This window comes from Belonocnema kinseyi, chromosome 9 (genome assembly GCF_010883055.1).
Source record: "Belonocnema kinseyi isolate 2016_QV_RU_SX_M_011 chromosome 9, B_treatae_v1, whole genome shotgun sequence".
NCBI classification, from domain to species: domain Eukaryota; kingdom Metazoa; phylum Arthropoda; class Insecta; order Hymenoptera; family Cynipidae; genus Belonocnema; species Belonocnema kinseyi.
This window is the reverse complement of record NC_046665.1, coordinates 80528946-80539812: the sequence shown is the minus strand read 5'-3', so window position 1 is coordinate 80539812 and position 10867 is coordinate 80528946. Positions and strand designations below refer to the sequence as shown.

The 10867-nt window shown below is 28.0% G+C and overlaps 1 protein-coding gene across 3 annotated transcripts in view; it reads right to left on the bottom strand.

Annotated features, from left to right (window-relative positions):
- The window catches only part of LOC117179875 (long-chain fatty acid transport protein 4-like), a 58285-nt gene that overhangs the window by 31190 nt on the left and 16228 nt on the right, over positions 1 to 10867 (bottom strand). For 2 of the 3 annotated variants that reach the window (XM_033372046.1, XM_033372047.1), the window contains exon 1: positions 5264 to 5475. The exons of the other annotated variant lie outside the window; for it this stretch is intronic. The gene's annotated coding sequence lies outside the window, so the exon portion shown is untranslated. Of the gene's footprint in view, positions 1 to 5263; positions 5476 to 10867 lie in introns of those variants that run through there. 3 annotated transcript variants of the gene reach the window in all.

Here is a 10867-nt window from a genome sequence, read left to right as displayed (position 1 = left end):
TAATGAAGGATTATCAAAATATTTTAGGTTGGTAGAATTTCGTTTGTAATGTGAACTGTGATGTGGAATTGATTCGCAATGCTCTTCAATAATTTTTTTTTTAAATTTTCCGTTAATTTAAGACAACTTTCGCGTATTACACTTGCCAAATTTTTTAAAGGCTGCTTATTTAAAATCTTTTATTGAACATTTTCAACTCTTCTTTTGCCCAAACATAGAAAAGCACAAAAAAATTTCTTACAAATCGGAACATTTTCTTCGTCAGTAGGAAATAAATATATCCAATGAATTAACCGTCCTAGTTTTTCACCTGCATTCGTTTGGATAGGATCCTTGCATTTTAACAATCCTCTGAGAAACACATTTTGTTCATTATAGTTCCCGAGATTCCAAAAATTTGTATGTACTTTTTCTTGTTGAACATTTGAAAACTTTTGGTAACATTTTTCTCTACAGCAGGATTCAATAGGTTTGAAATATCTCTCTGGGATTAGAATATCTTTAGCAATACCGTCTTTTTTAGTTTTAGACTTTGTAATGTATTCTTTTCCCTAAAGAAATAACAAATAAAGCTATTAACTTCGTCATTAAAAATTTAAAATAATTACTTTAGACTATCTACATATTATATATAGTTCAGTAAAAGAATTATTTAAAAAATCAAGAATAAAAAGTCATAAAATATTAAATGTATGATTAAAAATTATTTAAAAATTGTATTGACGATTTCCAATCGTACCTGATTTTTGGAACATTTCTTCTTATTTTTAATCCACGAATCTTCATTTCTAGTTCTTTTTCTACCTTGTTTCATTTTAATATCTTTTTCTTTTTAATTAATATTCTCAAAAATATCTAGAAAATCTCAATAATTTCAAAAAAATGCTTTTCCAACTATTATAAGAAACAATCACTTCGCTGATTCTATGCTTTTTTTGTAGAATTTCATAGAAGATGACAAAAAAAGTTACTGTTGTGCATTTGCTTTCATAAGATTGACTTGACCTTCATGTCGTTCGCTACAGCGCGTACGTAGCCGGCCAGGCACGTTTTTGGGCAGCGTCAAGATTACCGCTTGGATTTTAAAACATTCATAATTTCTGAACTATTAAGCCAATTGATCTAAAACTTTCCAGGAAACTTCTTTGAACCTTAATGAACAACTTTCTCACTGAAAGCTTTCCGTAGTTTAAAATTCGTTCGCTAAACGAGGCGCTTGAGGTTTAAAATTCATGATTTTTGCATTGCCTCAAAAAAAATTAATAATTTTTTGTTTATTACAATATTCTCGTTTTTCTTTCTTAGATAGTTTCAGAAGACTTAAACACGTACTTTGTATTGGGGAAATCTGGAAATGATGAAAATTGGCTAAATTAGCGCGAGTTGAAGTGAAAAAAGTTTGGAATTTTTCGTTTTCAAAAAATCCACTTTTTACCAATTATCTTAAAAACTACAAAACCTATAAATTTTTGCAAAAGGAAAAAAAGATGCGCCTTGAAATTATCTACAAGCATCAGTCTGTAAAATTGAAATTAGAAAGATTTTTAAAATTTACACTCAGGACAATACGATTTAGAAAAACTTCAAGTCACTTCCAATGCAAATCATCAAAATTACAGGATTTTTAATTGTTCTACTTGAAACTTGCGCCCTCTTTAATTGAAAATTTTGAAACTAAAATTATTTAAATATTTATTTGAAAATTATTCGGTTTTTAAGATTTATATTTCAGAAATATATATGATTTTGTATGTTTCTACCTTCTCATTAAGTAAAACTCTAGCCCCCCCCCCCTCTTCACCTTTTTATCAAATGTCCACGTTTTGAGGCACTCTGAACCAGAAAATTAGGTTTACACGAAAGTGTCTGTACGTATGTCTGCATGTGCGTATGTACGTGTGTATGTATTTGCAAAATTCTTCAGACCAATTCTTTTAAAGAATTAAAAATTCTATGCACGGCTATTCGCAGTGCTTGAAAACTGAAACAATTCATCCTTACGACTTTTTCCGATAAAAGGAAAATTAACAGTAACAGCATTTTTTAAATTAAAAAAGGAATATAAATATTTTAACCCAAACAACGCACGAAATAAAAAAAAACCGAGAGAAATAAATGTTGGTTTTTGAAAGCCCCACAAGATTATCGTAACAACATTTTGATTGTTCGTGAAAAATCGAAAATTCAAATTTTGATTGTAAAAAAAATTATAAAAAATTCCATTTTTTCGTCAAACTATGCAGGGTAAAAAAAAGATGAATTTATAGAAATTATGCAACCAACAAATATCTGCAAATTTGTAGTTAATCACTTTTTCAGAGGACAGGTAGTTTTTGTTGCATTCGTAAAAAGCAACCTTAAAATTGAAAAAATGAAATTTTCGGACAAACAGCACAAGCTACGAAAGAAAAATAAAACAAAAGTTCGCGCAAAAATCATTGTCAAAAATAATTTTTTAATAGGATGAGTAGTTTTGGTTTTAATCGTAAAAAATGAAATTAAAAATTAAATATTTGGACAAACGACATAAGTTATGAAAAAAATGAAACAAAAGTTGCTCATTCAAAAAAGAGCTACAAATGTGTAATTAATAAATTTTTGATAGGATGCGTTGTGTTTGTTAATTTAAAAAGTATACCATTGAAAACAAAAATAATTTTTGTTTGAAAAATGACACATATGGTACGAAAAAAAATTAATAGAGAAAAGTTGTTCAGTCAAAAAAGATCGACAAATTTGTAAATAATAATTTTAAGATAGGATGAGCAGATTTCCCTTTCCTCGTTAAACGCAATGTTCTGAATAATAAAATTAAATTTTTAGAAGAATGACACGGGAGACGAAAAAAAAGATGATGCAATACGTTTGACATAAAAGTGTTGAATATAATATAGAATATAGTTCACAATATATAGTTATTATATAGTTAGTAATATAGAGTCAATATATAATTCACATTTAATTTTTAAGATTTACAATTAAAAATGCTTAAATAGAAATTCTTCAATTTTGATTATTTTAAAGAAGTTTGAAATCTAAATCAAGAAAAGTACAGAATTTTAAATTGTAAAAACTTGAATTTTAGATGTGCACAATTCAAAGTTCTATAATTTTAAACATTCATAATGGAAATGTATTCACTATTTAAGATTTATACTTTTAATTTATGTAATTCGTAATGTTTTTCTTCAAATGTGTAGTTTAATTTCAAGGATAATTAATGACAAATTCTTCAGTTTGTAAATTTTGTAATTAAACATATGTTTTAAAGAAACACTTATAAATACAAATTCTTAGGTTTAGATCGATTTGAAGAAATTCCTTATTTAAATCATCAAAATTACAAAATTAACATTTTTTAATGGTAAATTTTCGAAATTAAAGAAAAAATTATTTAAAAGATTTACATTTCATAGTTGTACAATTTTGAATAGTTGTAATTGAAAATTCTTGCATTTTTAACATATAGAATTGAAAATTACTAAATTATTAAGATTTATATTTATAGATATGTAATTTCGAATTTTTTTCAATAGTTTAATTTTGAAGATTTACAATTACAAATTCTTCATTTTTTAAGATTTATAATTGAAGAATTCAATATTTGATGTGTATAATTGGAAATAGTGAAAATTTGAATTCTTTTTCTGAAATAATTCGATTTTGGAAGGCCTAAACCATATTGTTACTACTTGTTACATAGGAGAGGGGAGTGATTAACAATTGGCAAGAAATGTGTTACGCAATTTATGCATTGCCCCCTAAAAAAAATCAACCTTTTACGTTACCTTACAAAAACTTTTAAAATTTAAATACCGAAGCATATAAATTACAAAAACATTTTAAAATTTAAATATTTTTTATAACCCAGCTACTTTTTAAATGCCTGTTTCACACAATCAATCTAAACTTTGACCGGTGCACCGACTGATCGCTTCAGAACTGATGACCTTCAAGTTTCATAATAAACTTTTTATGAGTTTGCCATCTTCAGATAGATATTTTGCAGGAAGTGTCTGCGTGTACAGAAATTTCGATACAAATATGGGCGTGTTTACACGAAAGTCCGCCTATTCGTATCGAAATTTCGGTAGAAATAGCCCCTTTCCCAGGACTTTCCCGGGGTGCCCAAATTTCAGTAGAAGTAGCCCCTTTCCGAGCTCCCCCTAATAATACGGAAAAAATTTCAAAGTCAAAGACGCACCATCCAAATTGAAGAACCAGTTTAAAATTTAAATCTATTTTTTAATCCAGCTACCAATCAAGCCTTTGTTTCACAATATCAATATAAACTTTGCCCAGTGCACTAGACTGATCTCGACTTTGAAGTTTGATGATACACATTTTTTTATCGATTTGCTATTCCATCAGAAAGTTAAAAATTGCATTATTTTTCGATAATGCGATAATATGAAAATGACGTCTGATTAATTTCATGACTCTAGAAAAAAAAATGTATTTGCCAGCAATTTACATTTTGCTAAACTTTATTTATGCCCATTTCCACATGGATTATTTCAAGATTATTTTACACTCAAAACTTCGCTTTTATTTTCCCCAAATATTTTATTTTCTCATATAAGCATCTTTCCTTATCCACAACTGGCAGATGTAACAGAATTCACTATCTCGCAAACCAAACATACAATCTCAGGTAAATAGGATTTTGTATCTTGAGTATCAAAGCGCACATTAAAGGTATAAAGTACTGTTTATAGTATGTCAATCACACCAAGTTAGCCGACAAGCCTGCGTTATTAATTATTATCTGTTTGCATAAATTAAAGAAACCTTTAAGCCTTGTATTAGATTATAATAAAAAGTTATGAAATCTAAAATTCAAATTCAAATTAAAGGATTCTATTTCCTATCATTTTATCGATTACCATAGCGAGTGCCATTTAATAAAAGGGAGATCCTGCTGAATGCAGATTCCATTCTGCCCTCAATTGACTTGTATCGAACAACAAAAGGGCGGATCGTTCCAATTAAGATGAAACTATCATCCGATCCTCACTCAAGCATCTCATTTTTTCACAATTTAATATTAAGATTAACATTAACATTGAAAATCGACTTTCTATTATTATTTTTCGAGCCCTGGGAGAAGGATATACACAGTACCGGCAACGTCATGGGCTCTAAGTGACTATTGATCGTCGCTCGCGAATAGAAAACTCTTAACGTGATTTGTGTTCAAATTTTATTATTCCAATCGCATCCGATTTATTAGAAATTAAAAGGTCCCACATTTTAAACGTACCTCTGTTTTATTAGGATAAATGGAAAAGGTCTTGGACGGACTTTTTTTTATCGATGGCGAGAAATTTCACTTGGGGGTTGTTTCACATGGGTTAAAATTAAAGAGAAAAATTGCAAGTTTTTAAAGAAAATTGCGAGTGATTCGCAGATGTTGAATCCTACAGGAGGAAAGTTCACTAGAGCTTGCGAACTTGCACGGAGCACGAGAGAGTTAACACTGTCTTCCTGTTTCAGAAGTGAGCCGCTATTCGTTTTAGTCCCCTCCTTTCCTCGACGTCACCCACCATCGTATACTTCCGCTGAATCCGAATGTATGGCAGAAAAAATTTAGAAGAGTTCCGTTTACTACACATCAATCAATGCCCTCCGACGATTAGGGACTGACAATCGCATCAGTCTAGACATAATTTAAAGAATGGTTTTTCTCTTTTTTTTCATTTATCAGATTTTTTAATAAAGTTAAGTATCTTAATTACATTTTTTATACTCGACATTATTTTTTAAATTGTATGTGAGAAAGGGATACCACGGTGTGTGTAAAAAGACTTCAATTGAAAGGGCTCTCCCCTTTCGAGTTTTTTTAAATCTCATTTCTGTGGTAACCCACGATCATTTTGAGAACAAAAAGAAAAGAATCCCCAGGCGGTTTTTGAAAAAAGTTGATTTTTCTTTCAAGGTCCTAAATCTAAAAAAAGTGATGTTACCAAATCGTCGCCCTAAAGTTATATATACAACGCAATGTCCCTCAACTGTCAAACTGAAAAAAAACGAGGCTCAAAGTTGAACCATATTATACTTTATTAATGTCGCAATATATTGGCGTAATATGAGTTACAAAAATTATTTTCTTTTAAGAATTCTAGAACGCCATGTCCACAAAATATTTATGAATGAACTATTTCAAATAAAAATTTGAAGTAAAAAGTTTATAACAGAATGATAATTTAAATTATTCTATTATATTGCATATTTTTAAAAGGGAAGTGCCTAGGGAAACCACCGTACAGCAGATAGGAAATAATTCAACACTATTTATCTGCATCAGTTTCCAAAAATAAGGAAAAGAATAATTTTTGAAATAAAGCTTACATATTTAATTGGACATTCTTATAGAAAAAAATATCATGAAATTAGTCAACTAGCTGTATTAAACATTTGGATTATACCCGGCCAAAAGTAATATACGATTTTGACAACTCTATCCATCAATATAGATAATCGTTTGTGTTATTGCTCTTGGACATGGCAGAATACTTAATTCTCGATAAGTCTAATTTATCGTTAGTATACTTAAAATTAAAGTCAGTTTATTGAATAAATAATAGTTAAAACTATGATTATTTTACAAAAATCACAAAAGCTCATATTTTTTAAATTTCTTTCATCCCTAATATTCCCTGGTATGCGTACGATTAATAGAGATCTTTAATCTCCGTAGCATTTATCCGGACTTGTGATTGCAAGAAAGGCAGAATTTTTAAATAACTAGATTCAAAAAAAGAACTAAAAATTATACCTAAACACAACTAAAGTTGATATGCTTTTTAATAACTATTGATTTACACTATTTTATTGCTTTATTGATTACTATAATTGAAGTTAAAACATTTCTCAAATCACCTATAACAATACAAAAAGAGACATAGCGTAATATATATTTATAACTTTTGATTAAAGTCACTAATTTAATTAATAATTGCAACACTTGAGAGAATAAATATAGGGGAGAATGCATTTAGAATCAAAGTTTAATATTTATTGAACCTAAGAAATAATAATAGTTCAACATTTTTTTAAGTGAACATGGCATAGTATAACTCTAGTACGACGAAATATCTCGACAATATCAAACACATTGTTGTTCAAAACCCAATTTTGATGGTTGCGAATTTTCGTCAATATAAATTCTAGTGAATGCTTTCAGTTTGTTTATCTATTCAAACCAATTACGAATTTCTGCAACAGTAATTTTGTAAATCAAAATTCCCAAATGAGTAATGTTATTGTTTGATAACATTGATTTCTTAATGTTCCTAAACATTACTGATAAAAGAGAACATTTCTTTATCGATACCGGTGAACAAAATTGTCGGTACCAGTAACCAAACAATTACCGGTACCGACAATAAGATTTATGGGAAACTTTTTCATGATTTAGATTTAATTTCAAAAGTTTATTTTTTAGTTTTAAAAATTTCAAAGTATTTCAAAAAAGAATCTGAAAAATATCCTGATATTTTTTAAATTTTGTAATATTTTAAATTTTTTACGAAAACTAAATTATTTTGAAAGATATTTAGAAGTTTTGAAAAGACCTGAAAATTTTTCAACAATTTTGCAGAGTTTCAAGGGAATAATAACATTTTCTTAAGATTCATGAGAAAGTTTCAAATGATTCTTAAAACAAATTGTCAATTGTACAAATTTGTGGTTTGTAAGAGATATGGAAAAATTAAATAAGTTTGAATTCAAGTTTTAAAAAATTACAAAAGTTTAAAAATTATTTTTGCTATAAATTCCACTTATTTTCAATTCATATAGGCCCTTACAAGGCCATGGCCACAAAAATGTTCGGGACGGAATTTCAAGCGGTACACTCGCGCACACTCGAAAAAAGTATGTCTATATATTTTTATAAGGGCCCTGATTACTTTCTTGAGCCTGTACAATTATTTAGAAATTTCAAGCCTCGGTCAAAATTAATCATACTTGTTAGCTCCATATTTAGAGTTACATCATTCCTAATTCAGCTATATAATATCCTTATTTTAACGAGTTATGTATGTAATTCATTAATAATAATACCTACAAAAAAATTCGGAAGCAAACCCTAACTTTGATCATTTCACAAATATCTTTAGTTCATTTCTTACAATATTCGAATAATTTTGAAAGATATTTAAAAGATTTTGAAACAAATTTTTTAATTTTGAAAGATTTTCCAATTTTTCATATAATGTCTAAAATCCTTTAAATAAAAAATGTTCTGAAAAATATTCTAAATATTTTTTCGACACATTTATCATAAATATTTAAAAACCTTTTTGTTGAAAATTCCACGATTTTATTGAAAATTAGTCTTTTCCAGTTAAATTCAACTGTTTTTAATTTAAAATTAAAATCTATTTAGTTGAAATATCAACTGTTATATACATTTTCCGTTGGGAATTCATATTTTCTGGTGGAAAATTAACATTTATGTTAATATTTTTATTAAATATATCTGAAATCCTTAATAATCTTTTCAGATATTCTCAAGAATTTGAGGGAAATTATGATTATATGCCCTTAAAAAGAAATAAATAAACTTAAAACAAAATGAATTCCTTGATTAAAAATATTGTTTCAAAATTATTTTTTAATTTTAGGACAAGAATTGCCTAATTTTTTCAAATAGTAGAAGTTGTTGTCCGTAAAGTAAAAATTATTTTCTGAATGTTTTATAATTTTTTTAATATTCTAAGGTGCGAATTTGATCCCTTAACTCTAAAGCATAAGTTTATCATAACATCTCAACTTCAACGGAGTTATCAACCTTAAATTTTTTTCTAACCAACAAAATTATAGGGTTACGTAGAACCCCAATAAAGAATTTCCTTTATTGTACACGATGAGATAGTTAAAATTGTAGAAATTAAAAACTTTAAAAAGTCAAATATAATTGTGGTATAGAGTATAGAGTGTGGAGTATATGGGTGGTTGTCAAAAAAGTTGACCATTTGAGACAATCATGAGATTTTCGAAAACAACAAGACTTTCAAGTCGACAAAAACAAATACTTTTTAAATGAAGGGTAACTCAACAGAGTATGCAAATATAAAACTATTTCATCAAGTATTTGTAGTGGATATAAATTTTATACGTTGCTAAAAAACGCGTGACGAGATATGCAACTATGATAAAATAACATAAATTTTTTTATTCATTCAAAAAAATATGCAGATCCGTTAAAAATATGATGACTTGATTTTGACTTCAGCATTTCAAAATATTTTCTCATTTTATACCAGAGGAAGCTATTCAGAATATAGGCTACACAAAATGTTGAAAATTTTTATTTAAATTTTAATAAATGATTGAGAATAGTAGTATTTTATGCTGTGGGAAGACTAGACTATTCATTCAACTAGCTTTGTTGAAAAACTTTCGACAAAATCCATCATTTTTAGTTGCTTGCAATGCATTTAAGAAACAATGTTGATGTACTTTTCCTACATCCCTCTCGATTTCCGGATAGGTTATCGCTTCTAATAATCTATTACACAAAGTAAGAGCCGAAAGCACAGTCATACATACATGATAAAAAATATCGCATATGGACATCCAAACAAAACTACTGTAACGATGAATAGTTCATTTTATAATATGAAAGTCATGTTGTTGATTATAATGTTCAAAATCAGTTTTTCTGACCTCACACGTTTCCTTCTTATCCTGGGAACAAGCTGGTGGGAGAGACTAGTCTCTCCAATTAACAATCACTTCAAAGCTTTAAAGTGATTGTTGATTTTATAATTTTCAACTCAATATAAGTGATATCTGTGAATTTCAAATATTAAAAAAATAAAGTTGATATTATTTAGAAATTTTCGAAGTACATTAAATTCTGCTGTCATCTTTAGAACAAATTTATTTCTTAAAGGAAAAGTGGAATATGTCTCGGACAAAGTGATGTCAACTTTTTGGCAATTGCCCATATATATATATATATATATATATATAATTAGGAACAGATCGAAACAGGAAAATATTTTTTTTAATCCTTAATATTATCAAAATAATAAATATAAAATATATTATTAAACAGGAAGACTGTTGTGATAGCAAAGTGCAAACAAGGGGTCACGATTATGAATGATTTCACATTTCACATGATATATTTTTTACATGTCATTGCTTTTGTTTTCAAATAAACAGCCTATTTCAGAACTCAACTGAAGAAAGTTTCAATATATAATGAATTTAATAAACAAAAACAATGACATGTGAAACATAAAAAGTGAAATGTGGAATGTCAAATATAAAATTATATACTTAAATCAATAGTTAAGATATGACACTGTAATTTGCAATCACGCTCCAGTTCGATTTATAATTGTTCGAAAATTCACTTAGTTAGTATTTCAATGGAATAAATGCTTCCTTAATGCTTCCTTATTAAAACTTCTTTATAATAAAAAATAGGAATTCACGATAATAAAAAATCATTTAAGCACAGCTTCTTTTAGAACTGATATCATGCCAGAAAATTATGTATCTTCAATTTTTAGAGATAAAACAAATTTTTCTTCGCTTTGAACCTCAGGGATCCTAAAATTTCATAGAAAACGTTATTCACATATATTACTGAATTTAAAACGAATGTTTTTTAAACAAAACATTAAACCAGAATAAAAATTCTTCGACTTGAGTTCGACTTGAATTTCCCCCAATCAAGAGATGCTGAAGTCGAAAAGTTCGACTTGAGCATGCCTCAGTTTTGAGACGGAGCCAGACTTCAATTTATGTCTAACTTCGAGCGCATACCTCCTAATAAAATGGTTATTTCTAATAGTCATAAAAGTTAATCTTTGTTAATGGTTAAACAATCTTGTATATTTTTATA